At 45.4% G+C, this 6,000-nt stretch overlaps 1 protein-coding gene across 3 annotated transcripts in view; it reads right to left on the minus strand.

Moving 5' to 3' along the window:
- GDPD4 (glycerophosphodiester phosphodiesterase domain containing 4) overlaps positions 1-5,504 on the minus strand; it is a 105,963-nt gene extending 100,459 nt beyond the window's left edge. For 2 of the 3 annotated variants that reach the window (XM_048840244.2, XM_048840225.2), the window contains exon 1: positions 5,332-5,503. The gene's annotated coding sequence lies outside the window, so the exon portion shown is untranslated. Of the gene's footprint in view, positions 1-5,331 lie in introns of all 3 variants that reach the window. The other variant, XM_048840235.2, reaches the window with a different exon arrangement.
- Between the last annotated feature and the right edge of the window lie 496 nt (positions 5,505-6,000).

Below are 6,000 nucleotides of genomic sequence, written 5' to 3' on the forward strand. Positions count from 1 at the left end.
TGTAAGTCATGTGCCCCAGCCCCCTAATCATTTTCATTGCCCTCCACTGGACTCTCTCCAATTTGTCCACATCCTTTCTGTAGTGGGGGGCCCAAAACTGGACGCAATACTCCAGATGTGACCTCACCAGTGCTGAATAGAGGGGAATAATCACTTCCTTCGATCTGCTCGCAATGCAACTACTAATGCAATCCAATATGCTATTAGCCTTCTTGGCAATGAGGGCACACTGCTGACTCATATCCAGCTTCTCATCCACTGTAATCCCAAAGGTCCTTTTCTGCAGAACTGCTGCTTAGGCAGTCGATCCCCAGCCTGTAGCAGTGCATGGGATTCTTCAGTCCTAAGTGCAGAACTCTGCACTTTTCCTTGTTGAACCTCATCAGATTTCTTTTGGCCCAATCCTCCAATTTGTCTAGGTCTCTCTGGATCCTATCCCTCTCCCCGCAGCTTAGTGTCATCTGCGAACTTGCTGAGGGTGCAATCCATCCTATCATTCAGATCATTAATAAAGATGTTGAACAAAACCAGCCCCAGGACTTACCCCTGGCGCACTCTGCTTGATATCAGCTGCCAACTAGACATCAAGCCATTGATCGGTACCCATTGAGCCCGATAATCTAGCCAGTTTTCTATCCACCTTATAGTCCATTCATCCAATCCATACTTTTTTAACTTGCTGACAAGAATACTGTGGGAAACCGTATCAAAAGCTTTGCTAAAGTCAAGATATATCACATCCACTGCTTTCCCCATATCCACAGAGCCAGTTATTTCATCATAGAAGGCTATCGGGTTGGTCAGGCATGATTTGCCTTTGGTGAATCCATGCGGACTGTTCCTGATCACCTTCCTCTCCTCTGAGTGCGTCAAAATGGTTTCCTTGAGGACCCGCTCCATGATTTTTCCAGGGACTGAGGTGAGGCTGACCGGTTTGTAGTTCCTGGGTTCTCCTTCTTCCCTTTTTTAAAGATGGGCAGTATATTTGCCTTTTCCCAATCATCCAGAACCTCCCCCAATTGCCTTGAGTTTTCAAAGATCATGGCCAATGGATCTGCAATCACATCAGCCAACTCCCTCAGCATCCTCAAACGCATTAGATTAAACCACTTACCCTCACTCACTTTCAATGAGTGTTCGGTGCCACACTGTCCTTCATGCTTTTGAATAATGTATGAAGAAGGATCAGAGGGACCAAAATTCAAAGAGTCTCTTAAAGAGAGACAAGTCCCATAACCCCAGAAACAAGAATGCATAGTCCAGGGGTTAGGGTACTAGCCTGGGACTTAAGAGATCTGGATTTAGTTCCTGGCTTTGCCACAGACTGTGTGTGACCTTGGGCAAGCCGCTTAGTTATGCTGCGCCTCAGATGCCAGCCTGTAAAAGGAGGATCACAGCCTGTCCCTACCTCACAGAGGTGTTGTGAGGCTAATACCACCTAATTCCTACATAGGGCTTTTCACCTGTAGCTCTCAAAGTGCTGTATAGATGCTGCCTGTATCATTTAACCCCATTTGATAAAGGGAGAAAATGAGGCACTAAGAGAAGAAGTGACATGCCCACGGTCACCCAGCAGCCCAGTGGCAGAGTCACTCTATTAAAATGACATGCAGTGAATATGCTAAAGAGAAATCCATTACAGAGTGAGAGGTGCTCAGATACTGTGTGGTAAAAGGACCTTAGCTATATAGACAGACACACATAAGGAGAAAATCCTGGCACGTGGACACTAGTTTTGCAATTAGTGAGGTTGCCTGACCACTAGATTCTGATCATTTTGACCCATCTTCTGACTCTCTCAATCAAACCGTAGCAGGTACAGGTAGAGCTGCAGTTGGGAAGAGGGCTTTAGGGATGCTATACCTATTGCCAGCTACAGAGCAGCCAGGTATAGGCAATGGGCACATCCATCCTTGGTGTGGCCCTACTGAATGCTGTGGGCCTGATTCTGCTCTCAGGTACACTGGGATAAAATCTGAGTGGGTCCACTTGATTAGAGTATGAGGGGTGTAACTGAAATCAGAATCAGGCCCACAGACTACAGTGCAATTACATCAGAACATAAGAATGGCCATAGTGTGTCAGCCCAATGGTCCATCTAGCCCAGTATCCTATTGTCCGGCATCGGCCAGTGCCAGATGCTTCAAAGGGAAGGAACAGAACAGTGCAGTTATCGAGTGATCCATTCCCTGTTGTCCAGTCCTAGCTTCTGGCAGTGAGAGGTTTAGGGACACCCAGAGCATGGGGTTGTGTCCCTGACCATCTTGGCTATTAGCCACTGATGGACCTGTCCTCCATGAATTTGTACAATTCCTTTTTCAACCCCGTTCTAGTTTTGGCCTTCACAACGTTCCCTGGCAACAAGTGCCACACGTTGACTGTGTGTTGTTTGAAGAAGTACTTCCTTATGGTTGGTTTAAACTTGCTGCCTCTTAATTTCACTGGGTGACCCCTGATTCCTGTGTTATGTGAAGGGGTAAATAACACTTCCCTATTCACTTTCTCCATACCCGTCATGATTTTATAGACCTCTAGCGTATCCCTCCTCATTCATCTCTTTTCTAAACTGAATGGCCCCAGTCTTTTCAATCCCTCCTCATATGGCACCTGTTCCATACCCCTCATCGTTTTTGTTGCCCTTCTCTGTACTTTTTCCAGTTTTAAAATATCTTTGTTCAGATGGGGTGAGCAGAACTGCACACAGTATTCCAAGTACGGGCAGATCATGAATTTACATAGTGGTATTATATTTTCTGTCTTATTAGCTAACGTTTTCCTATTGGTTCCTAACATTGTTAGCTTTTTTGACTGCCACTGCACATTGAGTGGATGTTTTCAGAGAACTATAAAAGACCTCTTTCTTGAGTGGTAACAGCTAATTTAGACCCCATCATTTTATATGTATAGTTGGGATTATGTTTTCCACTGTGCATTACTTTGCATTTATCAAAACTGAATTTCATCTGCCATTTTGTTGCCCAGTCACCCAGTTTTGTGAATCTCTTTGTAACTCTTCGCAGTCAGCTTTGGACTTCATGATCTTGAGTAAATTTGTATCATCTGCAAACTTTACCCCCTGTTTACACTAGGTGTGAACTGAGCCCTCCAATTAGAATGGAGTGGACCTGAATCTCATCTCACTCCTACACCAATACCATTTTCCTCATTACAATGGAGTTACTCCTGCTGTACACAGGTGTGACTGAGACCAGAACCAGGTATGTTGTGTTTAAAATAGGTTTCTAAATCCCACCTATTGCTACAGTAGGTTTTTCACCAGGTTGCCCACTGTTTTCTAGGAGTAGTGATTGCTCAGAGTTGCCAAGGTAAAAGACACTGGGGGTGAGGCAAAGGGCCCCTCCCGTGTTCACATTTTTCAGGGTGCTGTGGGAGTGGAATAGAGCCCTGGCAGGGAGAGTTCAGGGAATCCTCCTAAGGAAAAAATGCCTTCATAATAAATCCTGCTTTGTGCAGTTCAGCACATACCAGCTCGGCTCTCTTCCCACTCCTGTGAATTGCTAAGCTGTGCCTTGTCCCTGCTGCTAACGTCAGCCGGACAAGACTGGACAGCAGCATGGGGGAGAAGGGTTGGTCCCCCATTCATGGCAGCACGCAGGAGTGACAGCTGCACTGAGCACACATTTCAAGGAAGGAGTTTGTCCATTAGCCAAAAGGTTCTCAGCTCCCAGCCCCCAGTTCTGCGTCCATGCAGAGCGCCCTTCACACCCCGGAGAGGAGAGTGCGCGCCGCTGAACAGTCGCCGCTCTACCCTTAATCTGCATCCTCCTAATTGGCATCATGAATGGCTGTGCGTAGCACTGCAAAACAAAGTACGGTCGCAGTATTAGCATGGGGGGGAGGAAGGCACATTTTCCATGTGTGCGTCATTAATCAAAGACTCTCTGCCTACCCAAAGTTCTCTACAGTATCGAAACGTACACCAGGCCGGCCCAGTTTCACATCACTAAACCTGGGTTTATATTTTCCAGAATCTGAAGCCTTGGGGCTGCCCCAGGAAACAGCAAGGGTCTTGATTTAGCGCAGACTTTGTGCCAGCAGTGTGCTTCCACCACTGAAGAAAGGAACAGCAGGCCCGCAGCACCCAGCAGTGGCTCGGAGGGTAAGGGTGCCTGCTGGAATTTACTGTGGAGCGTTGAATGAAGGGATCATAGGAATTATAACATTCTGATGGAAGAGACCTACTGGGTGAGTTAAGCCCGTGGGTCCCGCCTTTTTCAAGCCACAAGATGGTCAAAAAGTTGTCCCACAACCCACAGAGCCGCAAAGGATTTAGGGATTTAGGTCAACATAGGGCCAGGTGAAAAAAAGGGGGGTACATTTATTTGATGTATGCCTTCAAATAAAGTCTGCCTAATTAGACAATAAGAAGTAAACGAAAGCTGGGGCTGAATCCTGTTCTCAGCTATAGCTGGTGTAAACATGATGCAGCTCCACTGAAGACTTTCAGACTACAACGTTACACCTGTGTAATAGAGCAGAATTTGGCCCAGTGGGTTGAATGTATGCAATGCTGAGACACCCATTTAAAAGAAATAGTTGGACATCAAAACTCACAGAGCAGACAGATTCCAAGTAGGGAAAGTTACACAGTGCTACTTCATTTCACATGTCAGTTTCAGCTTTTAGCAATAGGTACTGAGATTTACACCTATTCCTGGATGTTAATATTTCATGGATTATTTATTCCTGCATCAACCTCTCTGCTCACACAGTGGGCAAGCAGAAAAAAAGGAAGGAGTCTTTCTATCATACTCCCTACCCCCCGCTTCTTTTTTACTATGGAAACAGTCTTTTATCCAATGCATTATAAATGCTCCACCAACAACTCCCCCCCCCTCAATCACCCCCCTCTCAAACTGAATCATACAATCCACCCATCACTTAAGTTTCTTCCCATGCCCCTTTGTATCCTCAACAGGTTAGGAAGAATTTGGCTGCCTCATACGCAGGGAGCTGACGGGCTGTTATGAAGCACAGGTCCTTTTCACTTCAACAAGGCAGTTTGGGGCTACTTTGGGACCTAACAGAACCCCCTGCTTTCAAATAATCCATTCACCCTCTAGCTAAAGCTTTGTCACTGGTTCCCTCCATTCTCTGGCTCTGCTAGGCATTGTTTCTCCCTGCAATTCATGCAGGGGGCAGGTCACTCATTAGCTGTCGGATCACATCCAATGCACTCAAAGTGTAAAGGAAAAATCAGAAGGAAATTTCCCCCCTTCCAAGCATAAAGCAGACAGGAAAGAGCATTGATCTATATATTTAATCGAGCAAGATGGCATCTTTACAGCCACAAGGAACAAGCCAACTTACCTCTTCTTCAAACCCATGTGTTATCTTTTTCTGCGAATTCCCTTGAATTGCTGTGACCTTTACATGCCACACTCCTGTAACTGAATAGTGACACCACAGTATTTCCGAAACTATTAAAGAAAGAAAGATGGAGAGCCCTGCCCACAGTGGGAGGAGCCTTCTGCCATCGGTGACTTAAATCAATTCAATCCAAAGGCTGAAAATTAAAATATAATCATACTAAATTATCCAATGTGGGCAGCTGCTAACCATATGGCTCTGGGGGAAGAGGGAGGGGAGATAGCAGCCGAATTTGAGTTTGAGTCTTTTCTCTCCCCACACACACCCACACAACGCATGAAAAGATTGGTATTAAAATTCTGCGCTAACAGGAGCCATCGAAAGCCCTTGGCCTAAAGGTAATATTCCAAAGAAGATTTGGGAAAGAGACGTCACTGCTGATCTTACAAACTCAGAATAACAACAAAATAATAATATTTCCTGGCAAATCTTACCCCTCTTTGTAATGTTCAAGAAGGAATACATTGTACCGGATTTTAAGAATTTAACATGAATTTTGCATTACTTTTATTGTTTTCAGCTTTAATATCTAAATCCTATTAGCAAATGGCCTTGTTTGGAAAGAGGCAAGGGACGGATCAGAGAAACAAAGCCATTTGTGTGCTGGCA

Source organism: Caretta caretta, chromosome 1 (genome assembly GCF_965140235.1).
Source record: "Caretta caretta isolate rCarCar2 chromosome 1, rCarCar1.hap1, whole genome shotgun sequence".
Classification (NCBI taxonomy): Eukaryota; Metazoa; Chordata; order Testudines; family Cheloniidae; genus Caretta; species Caretta caretta.